The sequence below is a fragment of the Tupaia chinensis genome, unplaced genomic scaffold, assembly GCF_000334495.1.
Source record: "Tupaia chinensis unplaced genomic scaffold, TupChi_1.0 Scaffold144025_1, whole genome shotgun sequence".
Taxonomy (NCBI): Eukaryota; Metazoa; Chordata; class Mammalia; order Scandentia; family Tupaiidae; genus Tupaia; species Tupaia belangeri.
The window spans coordinates 309,805-323,523 of NW_006203877.1; positions in this window are offsets into that span (position 1 = coordinate 309,805).

Here is a 13,719-nt window from a genome sequence, read left to right on the forward strand (position 1 = left end):
TTTTCCTTTTTCAATAATTTGAAGTGGAGCTTCAGCTACTAGGCAATGTTTTCATTGCTAATAGAGTTGACTATGAATGAATTCTCATTATGCATTGTTAAATGTAGAAGATAAATTCTGCACTGGTTTTAATAGTTCCTGATTTTTTGTATGCCTCCTAATAGAGCCAGAAGCTTAGACCTTTTTAGTAAAGCTTCGGAAAAATATTCTTCCTCAGTGAGATAAAAGCACTTAAGTTGGTTATTAATACAAATAAATTACCAAAAAAAAATGAAAATAGAAAAAAGGAAACTAATTTAAGGAAAACAACTACTTTTCTTTTTTTAAGGTTTTTGTCAATATGGCACATCTGTTTGCCAGAAAGAGACAGAGAAGAGGGAAAGTGAGAAATCACTTCCTGGGGGTTTGGCCATGCCACAATCCCTTCTCCCTATTCTCCTTTGAGGATTTTAGGCACACACACACACATGTCTGGTGTGATTTTTAAGCTGCCAGGTCTGGGACTTGAACTGGCATTGACCACAGGGGAGTTCATCACCTTAACCACCATGCCACTTACTGGCCCCACAAGTACATTGGTTTTTTTTTTCTTTTGAAAGAATGATTTTATTTAATTTTATTCATTGTCATTATTTTCTTTCTTTTTTTTTAAATTTATTTATTTATTTTTTTTATTTTGAAACTGACCAGAGAAAGACAGAGAAAGAGAAGGAAAGTGAGAAAACAAGCTTCTAAGTCTGGGTTTTCAACCTCAGTTGGTCACAAGGGAGTCCAGCCACTGTAACCACCACACCATCTGCTGGCCTCATCCCACAAGCACTTTTTAGCAGAACAATTTTGTTTATCTTAACCACTGCTGTTACTAAATTAGTTACAAATAATATTTTAGAAGAATGCCTTTAAAAACTCACCAGACCAGAAAAGACAGGCCAAATACAATGATGAGAAGTCCAAAATATATAGTTTGTCATTTTTCCACTTATATGCAAGCATAATTCTGCTCTATGATTACATTTACTCCTAAATACAAAGTTATTTTTTATTATTAAGTTGAAATGTGATTAATTAGAATAATCAAACATAAAGACTAAGTCACATTAAAGCACAAGCTATTAATTAAAGGAAAAAATTAAAGTATACCTTGGCATAATGTTTTGCTTTGGACAATTAATTTCTTTGAAACACTTACTTTCAGGTCAGAAATGTGAATTGACCTTAACTAAGCCTAGAATTTTAGCCGTATTAAAATATTTTCTATGGCCTGCATATTATTTTAAGTGAAAATATGAGAGGAAATCTTTAGAAGAAGAGTTAGAGAACTATAAGAGAAAGGAGGAAAAACATACAGATCTACGTGCTGCCAAACACTATGAATACGTTCATATAGTTAATGCTGATAAAAATGCCCGTGAGATGATCATTGAAGCCCCTTTTGATAAGTTGGAACACTGAAAATCAGAAAAAGATTTCTAAAAGACACAACTAATAAATGACCAAAACAAGATTTAAAACTAGGTCTGTCTGATTCCAAAACCCCACAATAATTTACTAAGTTTGAATATATAATTAATGAACATAATAGAAAAAGGGAAAAAATAGTTTATGGGATTTAAATCCCATTTGTCTGCTTCCTGAAAATTCTCTCAAAACCAATATCTATGCCACGTTTATGCTGGGAATTTTCCGGTAAAGAAAAAATCAGATGTGATCATTGTATAAAGAACTCTGTACCAGACATGATTAGTTCTTGTAAACTCTTAACTTATATTTGCATTCGTATTAATATTATCTTTTCTTTCCACAATTTTGAACCATGTCAATCTAGTTGTCACTGCCTCAGTTTTTCAAAGTCTCTTAATCCTCATATTGCATGAAGCTACAGGCATTCCTATCCTGACTGCCACCTCTCATTTTCTCATTTGCCTTGTATCTTCTTTAGTGGAACTTCTATTAGAGCATTGCAAAAATTGAGAATATTTTATTTATAGCCATAAATAAATTTATAAATTTCTTTTTTTTTTTTTTAAGGTTTTTGCCATAGGGCACAAGCACTTGCCAGAGAAAGACATAATCAGTGAGAGGAAAAATGAGAAATCATCCCACAAAGGGGGATGGCCATGCTGCAATCCCTTCTCCTCTAATTGTCCTCTTGGGACTTTGGGCACACATGCATGTGTGTCTGGCATGATTTTCGAGCCACCAGGTTCGACTCGAACCTAGTGGAAGTCCAGCATCTTAATCACCATGCCACTTGCCCCAATACTAGTTATAGTTTAATTCTAAAAGTTGAAATTTCACATACAGCATTTGTACTACCATTGTGTATATATATATATATATATATATATATATATATACACACACACACAAAGGAAGGACCTATATTATTCAAACTATATATATTTGATACATAGACTAATTTGATTTTAAATAAACTAGACAATAGGGTAGAAATCAAATTAGTCTATGGATCAAATTGTCACTACAATAATCACATTAGAATAAAAGTATTCCTAATATAAATATCATATAATAAACTTCTGAAAAATTAAATTATATTTTGGTTTACTTCATAGAAGAGTAAATGATTTACATTTCTTTTCCTGGAAATTATTACCGCCTTTTGTTGTTGAAGGAAAGAAAAGTCTATTCCGTATTTCATCACTAATATTATTCAATATCCTTATTGTATGAAACCCATACCACTTAAAGAGAAGGTCATGTATTTGAAAACAAAAGATTTTTGTTTAGATTGATGGAATGTTGCTTTGTATGTGTTTACTTTTGTAATAGCTAACCGATGTTCTAACCATGGTGATAAACAAGTTTTTAAAAGTTATATTCATGGGTAGAATGTTGTTCTTAATTACAGACAAAAAATTTTTATTTAGGAAATACAAAACATTTGCAAAACTATTAAAAATAATTAATGACTTGTACAAAATAATAGGTTACAAGGTAAATATTTCATGATACACTTTATCATTATATTAACCTTTAACACAGGATCCCTACATAATATTACTGAGAGAAATGAAAGAAAACTCCCTCCCCCCCCATTAAAGAGATAAAATATGTTCTTAGGGTAGACAATTTAATATTATTTAGAAGCAGGTTTACCCAAAATTGATCTAAGTATTTGAAGCGATCCCAGTGATAAACCCAGCAAACATTCCTCCCATGTGCTTCCAGCCTTGCACAGTGTCATGTCTGAGCTTATTTTATATATATATATATATATATACATACAAAAGACCTATATTATTCAAACTAATCCTTAAAAAGAAAAAATTTGTACACATTGGGAAATCTAATCTACTATAAAATACATAAGGCAGACAATGTGATATTAGCATAAAAATCAACAAACAGATCAATAGAATGATAATCTAAAACTTGGAAAGAGAGCTACATACATATGATTATTTGGTTTTCAACAAATGTGAAAAGACACGTACGTTTTCTTCAACAAATGTGCCACAGCGATGCAATAGTAGAAGATAGCTTTTGGCAGATCAGAGAAAAAAAATCTCACATATTCAATAAAACATTCTTTCCACACTGCATTCTAGCTGGTGGAAAATGTTCAATTAAAATAAATTAAGATTCTATAAAAATAATGAGAGATATAAATTAAAATATCCATTGAAACCAGTAAAACCATGGTGAATTTTTTTGCGTGACTGCAGTTACAGAACACTGTAATAATAATAAAAAAAATGATTTAGAAAAAATATATAAATAATTAGAAAGTGAAAATAAACCATAACTGGTAAATGGAACCTAACAGTGGCTGGCTTCTAAATGTTATTTTACTCCAACATTATTCTATATATAGGTGTTCATGCTAGTTGTATCTTCATTGTAAACTGGATACTTTTTTCCTGATAAGCAGAAGTTCTTTGTCATGTGAAACTCTTGGCCTCAAATGGACAATATTACAATTAAAGGACAAAGTCCTTACATTAGGTCAAAATATAAATTCAGGGCCAGTGGTAGTGTAGTGGTCAAGGCAACTAGATCCCACATGGTCAACTAAGCATTTTGAGCCAAAGACCAAGTGGTTTGAGAAACACAGTGGATGTGTGTGTGTGTGTGTGTGTGTGTGTGTGTACATATGCACGCACATGCTCATGCACAAGCACGTCCAAAATCCCAAAGGAGGAAAAAATGCAGAAGAAGTTATTGTGGCAGGATGATCTGCCTTGGAGAATATTTTCTTGTTTCTCCACTCTCTCTCTCTCCCTTTCTTTCTTTCTCATGTGCCCTGTGGCAAAAAAAAAAAAAAAAAAAAAAAAAGTCAAAGAAAGGAGGAAATTTTTATGATCAAACATAAAGAAATGAACAGAAAAAGAAAGTTTGGGAGCATATTAAATTTAGATAGAATGGGGATATTTCTGACCTTGACCTTGAAGATAGGAATGAGGCATTAACAAGCCAAGGAATATCAGCAGCCCACAGTAGCTGTAGAGGCAAGAGACAGATTCTTAGAATCTCTAGAGGAAACATGACCCTATTAAAACCTTCTAGAGTCCAGAACTGCAAGAAAACATATTTTCTTGTTTTATACTTCCCACATTGCAGTAATTTGTTTCAGCAGCCAGGAAATAAATACACCATCCAATATACTTGATATTTTAGATATTGTACTTTCCTAAACATTCCATATTTATCATTTTATGTCTTTCTCTTTTTATATTCATGCTTCCTCTTACATTCTGGAGCATAGTTGACATATTTAAAGTAGTAGGGCCAGCTCTTTTATGAAGCAGGTAGGCATTCTGCAGAGGCAGTCAGATCCCACATGTCTGAGCATTAGCTTGAAAAACGTGCCAGGTGCACACGTGCATGTCTGCTATCTTGATGAAGAACTGGAAGAAAAAGGGATTGGAGAATGACCAGGCTGCTTTTGGGGGTGCTTTCTCTCTCTCTCTCTCTCTCTCTCTCTCATTCTCTCTCTTTCTTTCTCTCTCTGTCACACCCTCTAGCATTCAATTTTTTGAAATAATAAACAAAGTCCTTGTATATTAATTCTATCATTGCTGTCAATCTGTATCTATTAATTGGTTTTTCTCTGGATATAGTTTTTTTTGTTGTTTTTTCACGTCTGTTTCAGTGCGTTTTTCCATTTTTTGTGTGTCTAGTAATTTTTGTTATATTGTGGACATTGTTTACAGGTCATTTAGTGCTGATTTCATTGTATAAACTGCAGGAATATTTTTGGTGCACTGTTTAGTACTTTGGATCAATTTGATACTTTCAGAGTCTTCTTTTGAACTCATTATAGTGAGTCTGACAGCTTTTTGTGACCTATTTTATTTTATTTTTTTGTGTGTTTTTTGTTGGCTCCTCTTGCTTGAAGAGATTTATATTCACCTAAAGACCTATTGGAGGAGGAGAGTCTAAGGAAAGACAAATAGAGAGACAAGACATTTATGGGACAAAGAAATGGGTTATTATCTGTTGAAGATAACGTGTATACTATTCTACACTGGACTGATGAGAAATGTATACATGTTGGAATATTCACTTTACAAGCTAAGTGACATATGTAATTGAATGTATGAAAGAAATTAAAATAAAAAAGAAAAAGAAAACGCCCTAAGGGGTCCCCTCTGTACATTCCAGAATCTTTCTCCATCTCAGCAGAGCTCCTTCTTTAATACTATTTATTAGTATTGAAGTGAAACCGTTAGGTTCTGTTTCAATTTATCCTCCCTCTGAGGCAGCCTAGAAACTGCCTCCAGAGAGTAAGCTGGAACAATTACCTATGGCCTCACTTCATATATTTCTATTTTTCAAAAATCAACATTTTATGTTTTCTATTGGCCAGTGCTATGTCTAAAGATTGTGGCACTCTAAAGATTGTGGCCCTCTAAAATTCATATGTTAAAACTTAATCTACAATGTGACAGGTAAGAGGTAAGGCCTTTGGGAAGTGATTAAGGGATTAGTGTCCTTATAAAAGAGACTAAAGGGAGTATGTTTGTCTCTTTCCCCAAGTGATGGACTCAACAAAGATATCATCTGTAAAGCAGAGCCTTCACCAGACACCAAATCCTCTGATACCTTGATCTTGAACTTCCCAGCTTACAGAACTGTGAGCAATAAATTTCTAATGTTTACAAATGACCCAACTTGGAGATGGATACAAAACTTGAGCTGTAAAATATTGCTTTCCTTGACTAAAAACAAAGATTTTTTGCTGAGACTTTTCTCTCCAGATTCATTTCTAGTAGCCTCAGTGCACTAAGTGTCTAGACAGGTCCAAGTGAACAGGATCCAAATATCTGAATATGATTTGGATCAGAGTGTTCCTCTATTCCCACTAAATCTGATGCACAAAGATTGAAAATGAAACAGAAGAGAAATTGCAGATCGCCTCCTTCTGCACGCCTCTGAACACTCAGATTGAACTTCAAGAATTAGGAAGAAACGCACCATTAGATGACTAGAAATCACCACAGGGGTCACAAGAAATATGAGAAAGCAAGAAAATACCTCTCCTCCAAGGGAAAAAAATAACTCTTCTTCATCCTCAGTCTGTACAATGAAACTCGTAAATGTCAGATAAAGAATTTAGAATATTCATAGTGACAAAGCTAATAGATGAAAGAAAAGATAGACAATGAACTCCAGAAGGGGCAGGAAAACGGAACTTAAGAGTTCCAGGAGATGAGGAATTTCTTGCAAGATCTAAAAGAGGAAATATACAGCATAAAAAAGAATCCAATGGTCCTGTTAGAGATGAAGGCTATAACACAGGAAGTGAAAACCTCTCTTGAAAGTATTAAAAGCAGATTAGAACATACAGAAAATCGAATCTCAGATGTAGAAGATAGAATTGCGGGCCTAGAAAATTCCACCATGAAGGCTGAGAAAACTGCCCTCCAAAATGAGAATAATATATGAGAAATAGGACCAGCAGTTAGTGTAAAGGCTATGTCACTGGACTCCCACATAGTCGAGCGCTTTCTGTCTTTATGTCTCTCTCTATCTCTCTGGTGAACGCACGCACCTTATAGCAAAAACCTCTCCAAAAAAATACAAGAAATAGTAGATACCATCAAATGTCCAAACATACAGATAATTGGTATCCGCGAAGGCGAAGAAACTCATAAGGGCATTGATAATCTATTCCATGAAATCCTATAAGAAAACTTTCCCAACCTAGAGAGGCATTCAAAGATTCAGTCCCAAGAAATACAAAGGACCCCAAATAGACTCAACCCAAGAAGATCTACTCTAAAATACATTATAGCCAGATTGACCAAAGCCACAGACAAAGACATCCTACAATTGGCAAGAGAGAAATGTCAAGTTACCTACAAAGGATATCCCATCAGGCTCCCAATGGACCTCTCATTGGAAACAATGAGAGCAAGGAAAGAATGGGAAAATACATTCAAAGTGTTAAGGAAAAAGCAATTTCAACCAAGAATACTGTACCCAGTAAGATTATCCTTCATATGGGAAGAAAAGACAGGAACATTCTCAGATAAACAAAACCTGAAAGAATTTACCAATACCGACCAGATCTCCAAGAAGTTCTCAAGAGAGTGCTATCTCATGAAAATTAAATACAGACACACAGAAATAAGAGTTCAAAAACTAAAAAAATGGCCAACTTAATGGTAGGGAGGAGTCTGGAGTTGAATATAATATCCCAGAATTTAATCGAGAAGATCAGACCAAAACAGAATATAAATTAAGTACATCAGACTGAACTGGTAACATAGAATTCTATGACTTTTGACTAAAACATTGCTGATTTTCTTCTAGGCTTTGTTTTCTGGTTTTAAAGATTTTTTGTCTTATCTTGAGCTGCCAATAGGTTCATGTATCTACTATTTGAACAGAATCCTAACCTGTTTCCTGGCTTTAAGTTTTAAGCCAAGTTCCTTAGCATTTCTTTGATTTATTAAAGCTAAAACTGCTTTTCTTGAAATTAAAAATACATTTAAAAGTACCTATTTAATGACCTTAGTAAGCTATATAGCATCGGCTAGGTACTACCTTGTAATATATTCATTCTACTCAGTTTCACACCTAAAGTCAGACATGTATTCACAGATATATATATATACTGGCTGAACTTGCTATTAAAAGTAGTTAGATTATTTAAGAAATTCTGTGAACCAATAAAATGTGGAGGGGAAAAAGGAATGGAAAATAACTGTAGACACCTGAGATAGTGTAGGAGGAGGGTGGGAAATGATAGAGGGTAAGAAATATGGGGGAAAATATGTATATATGAAACTAGTAATGGAAAATTATTGATGATAACAGGTATGATTAAGCCACTATGCAGTATATTCTGGATGGAAAATCACATTTTGTATGCTGTGACAATCCTCAGTGAATGAATGTTAATTAATTAATTAATTAAAAATAAAAAATGTTTAAAAAATAAATGACCCAACTTAAGGTATTTTGCTGTTAAGAGTCCAAATGGATTAAGATAGCCAATGTCTAGAAATAATTTTTAAATATTCTTCTCAAAAATTTTAGTTGCTAATTATGGGATGACAATTAATATAACATTTAAACCTTCATAGATAGAATCAGGAGTTCTAAAATTTAACATTATAAAGAATTCTTGCATATTGATGATGAAAGTGAGTGCATTAAAGACAGGACAAAAGTGTTTAGAATGCTCCTTAAATCATTTTACCTTTCTTATGACGTAATATATTTTGTGAATCTACTTACATATATATACACAAAAATTATTAGTAATGATTATTTCTGAGCAATGACATTAGGAAAATTTCTTTTTAAAAACTTCTCTAATCTTAATTATCATATCCTTTGAAATATATGAATAAACAAAAATTGCAAATAAAAAGAATGAGAAGATCTAAATTTTAGTCAAGGTTTAGACTTACATACAAAGCTAGGTTCAGTGCTTTGAGTGGCAGTTTTGTTTATTGTTTTATGTGTTGTTTTTTTCTTGAAAAAAAATAAAAAAAAAAACTACCATTCAGAATTTCAAAAATTATAAGATAATACTCAAGGATACACTTTTCAAGTGATAAAACATTTCAAATATTATTATGTGTCATCTAGAGCAAATCAGCTGACACTCGTCTGCCAATGTATTTAAGTGTTTCCCTCTCTCTCCCCCTCCTCCTTTCTCTTTTTCTCTCTTTCTCTTCCTCCCTTCCTCTCTCAACATTTAATTGCAGCTGACTAACAGTTCAGTGTACTTTTCTGATCCCTTTTTACAGTAGTCTCCCATTACTCGTGATCTCACTTTTTTGTTGTTTCAGTTACCTGTAGTCAACTGTAGTCTGAAAATATTACAAAATTCCAGAAATAAACAATTTATAAGTGTTAAATCTCATGCTGTTCTGATTAGCATGATGAAATCCCAACCTGCACTACTCCATCCCACCTGGGACGTGAATTATCCCTTTGTCCAGCCTATCCCTGCTGTACACACTATCTACTCATTAGTCACTTAGTAGCTGCCTCTGTTTTCAGATAGAAAAAACACTGTGAGATTCAGTATTATCTTCAGTTTCAAATATCCACTGGGGATCTTGGACGGTGCCTCCTGCAGATAAGGGAGTGGGGGAACACTGTACATATAAATAAAAAGGATTAACGAAGAGGTTAATGGCTTGTCCAAGGAGGCCTAGATTCAAATATGAAGTCAACAGCTTCTTCTCACACTTAAAAGACTCTACCCAAGAACAAGGAGTCAAACTCCAGACTCTGCCACTACCTTGGATTTCCTTTTAAAGTATGGAAGAAATAATTTAATCTTATGGTTTGTAAATTAAAAATTTTAAGTAGTAATTCATTAATATAATTTTATCTAGCAAAAATTCTAATAAAATAGCTATAGACAGTATAAATATAACTCTTCATATAATTTAACTCACCATTATTACTTAATATATCATTGTATTAAATATAATTTAGTATAATGAATATTTTTAAAAACCTTTTAAAAATAGGTACTACTATTTTGATTTCCTCATGGTAGAAATAAGGCTCAGTCAGGAAAGGAAAATAACTCAAGAAAAGTCAAACTGCTGGAAAATGACAGCCAGAACTGGAAGACAAGTCCGATATGAAAAAGTCAGATTTTATCATCTAGTCTATATCTTTTTTCAAGAGAGTAAGTAGCATATCAATTCTGTTATATTTCAGGGCTTAGATAATTTTTTTTTTTGAGAAGTTTTTGCTATAGGGTGCGTGCGCTTGCCAGAAAGACAGAGAGAGACAGAGAGACAGAAAGTGAGAAATCACCCCCTCCTGGGGGGAAGGCCACGCCACAATCCCTTCTCCTCCATTCTCTCAGTCTCTTGGGCACGCACACACTCGCGCCCAGAGTGAGTTTAAGTCACCAGGTCCGGGACATGAACCGTAGTCAACTACATGGTAGTCCAATGACATAGCCATTACTCTAACTGCTGGTCTCAGGGCTTAGATAAATTTCTTAAATGATGTATAAGAAAAGATAGCTTCTCTTAAAGTAAAATAATAATAATAATAATAATAATAAAGAAGAATATATGGTAAGTGTTTATAAATGCTAAATTCCATATATCACCTAGAATGTGTTTCTTTTAGGTCTTTCTTTACCATTGTATGATGTAGGCCAAAGAATGCAAAGATCAGATAATAGGTATATATATAATGTATGCAAAAAATAATATCTATATAATTTTTTTGCTAATTCAGTAATTAGCAAAAGAAAGGGAAGAAAGAGGGAACAAAAGAGACAGAAAAGAAGGAAATAAGAAAATTATACCTAGATTGTTTCTAGATAGTTTTCCTTTTTTTATTATTAATTTTTCTCAACCACTGTATGTCATTACAGCACACAAAATGAATTTTCCCAATACACTGTATATCTGTCCAGTCAAAGATATTACCATACTTATTATCATTGACAGATCATGTGTTTTTAATAGTAGCCTTCTTCAACCTCTTCTCCCACATTTTTATTCAATAAAAATTATTGAAAAAAAAAACAGGAAGTTGTATTTTTCCCTTTCTGGTTGCTAAATCCTACAAGCCTAAATAAATAAGATCCTAAAGAAGTTGTAATTGGCATTTGCTATATTATTATTTTTTTCCTTTTGTTTCTTGAGACATATTGGGAAGTGATTAAATGCACCACATGACTTGAGCTTCTTAACTTGACCTATGAATCTCTCTCTTTAGTTTTCCTAGTATAGCACTCCCTTCAGAACTTCTTGGAGGGCTGGTCTGGTGTTGGTAGATTCTTTCAGGTTTTGTTTATCTGAGAATGTGATGTGTTTGTTTTTTGTCCCCATATGAAAAATATGGGAAATTGTTTTTCACTTAACACTTTGAATATATTTTCCTATTCTTTCCTTGCTTGCATTGCTTCCAATGAGAGTTTAGATGTTAACCTGATGGGATAACCTTTGTAAGTAAGTTGACATTTCTCTCTTGCTAGTTTTAGTATTTTGTCTTTGTCTGTGGTTTTGGTCAATGTGGCTATGAGGTACCTTGGAGATCTTGGATTGATTCAGTCGAGGTCCTTTGTATTTCTTGAGTCTGGATATTTGAATGCCTCTCTAGGATTGAAAAGTTGTCTTCCAGGATTTCATGGAATAGATTATCAATGCCCTTATCAGCCTCTTCACCTTCTGGAATATGAATTATACTTTTTTGGGCTATATAATGGCATCTAATATTTCTTATATCTTATTCTCATTTTGAGGGGTTATTTTCTCAATTTTTTTGGTGAACTTTTCTAGGTAGAGATTCTGTCTTCTAAATCTGAGATTTGATCTTCTGCATGATCTAATCTGTTTTTAATATTGTCAAGAGAGGTTTTGATTTTTTTTAGAAAGGTTATTGCTATAGATTGCATACATTCTCCAGAGAGACAGAGACAGACAGAAAGTGAGAAATCACCTCCTCCCCCAAGAGAATGCCCATGCTGCAATTCCTCCTCCTCCATTATCCTCTTGGGATCTTGGGGACACATGCACACATGCCCAGCATGAGTTTTAAGTTGCCAGGACCGGAACTTGAACTGCAGTCAACTATGTGGGAGTCCAACAATGTAACTACTATGTCATCTACTGGTCTCAGTCTTTGCTATATTATTTAAGGATATCCAACTTTGCTATGGAGAACAAGATAACACAAATGAGATGAATGTAATGTACAGATCAGCCCAATATTGTTCCTAGGTTGTTAACCTGTGAGATATGTTAGACATATAATAAATACAGCCCATATATGCTGAACACAGATAAAAATGATGGAACAAATGAGTTAACTTATAGATACGAAGAGATGGAAGGATAGATAAGTCATAAATCATGGGTCATATTACTCCCAGTTGTCAGTAATGTGATCCCTATCGTGACATTGCTACCCAGTGATGACACCCACCTTGGTTCCACTGACCTCTTTTAGAGACATGCAGATAAAACCCATGACCTCTGGGAAAGCAGTCTGTGATCTATGGCTATTGGTCAGGCATGCTTGCCCCTGTGTGTCTCAAATAAAGTGAGCAAGTGATGGGTCAGAGGACCTTCTCTCTGCTGAACACACTTTCTAATCCTGAACTATGGTCCTCGTATCCAGGGTCAGCAGAGCAGCATGATGAGACAGAGGGAGAGAGACGGGCATAACACTTTGTAATGCAGGATTCGGGTAGTGTGTCCCTTCTACCTCAGGTATGTTCAACCATTGTACATGTGAAAACCTACACAGATACTTTCCTTTTGTTTCTTGCTACATAATGAAAAGTAATTAAATGAACCACACGATTTGTGCGTCTTCATTTGGCCTATAAGTCTCTCTATTCTACAATCTCTGGAACACCATCTACAAGGGTATTCCATCAGGCGGTTCCCCACTACAGCAGTGTGCTCAGGTGATCCAACTGTCTAAGGAAGGTAACAAAGTCGAAGACCTACTCAAATATCTGACTGGCAGCTGCTGACTGGATTTAGACTAGAAGGTTGAATTTGCTTTATGTCCTGAGTACCTAATAATCCAATAAAGTCTGAAAAGAAAAAATCATAGTTGAATGACTTAAGCATATCATGACAGCTATAAAAGAGACCTCAGAATTTCCTAGCAGTTGAATGATTTTAAGTCATTCTAAATAAACTAAAACTACTAAAAACACACACAAGCCCATATCAGCAACAACCTTGACAATGAACGTTTTCTTGATGCAAAAACAAGTACTCAATAAAGCACCATACTTGAAGGCAGAGAAAACTCTCAAATCTGTAGTTCACAGACATTTCAAGTAATGAACTTCATTTATTTATTTTGCTATAAGTTGTGACATTGTGCACTTGCAGAGGAAACACAGAAGGAGAGGGAAACTGAGAAATCACCCCCCTCAGGTGTGTGGCCAAACCCCAGCCCATTCTCTTATCAGGATCTTGAGCATGCATATCCGTACTCCCAGTCTTTATTTTCCAGATGCTGGGTTCAGCACTGCAACTGCTCAGTCGGCCACCTTAACTTCATGCCACCTGCTGGCCCACCATGTTTGTTCTTTGGATTATCTTTTTATAAGACCTTATGCTTGCAGACTAAAAGTATTTAAAAGTCAGGACCAGCAGTTAGCGTAATGGCTATGTCACTGGACTCCCACATAGTCGACCACAGTTTGAGTCCCGGACCCGGTGACTTAAAACTCATGCTGGGCGCGTATGCGTGCGTGCCCAAGATCACAAGAGGAGAATGGAGGAGAAGGGA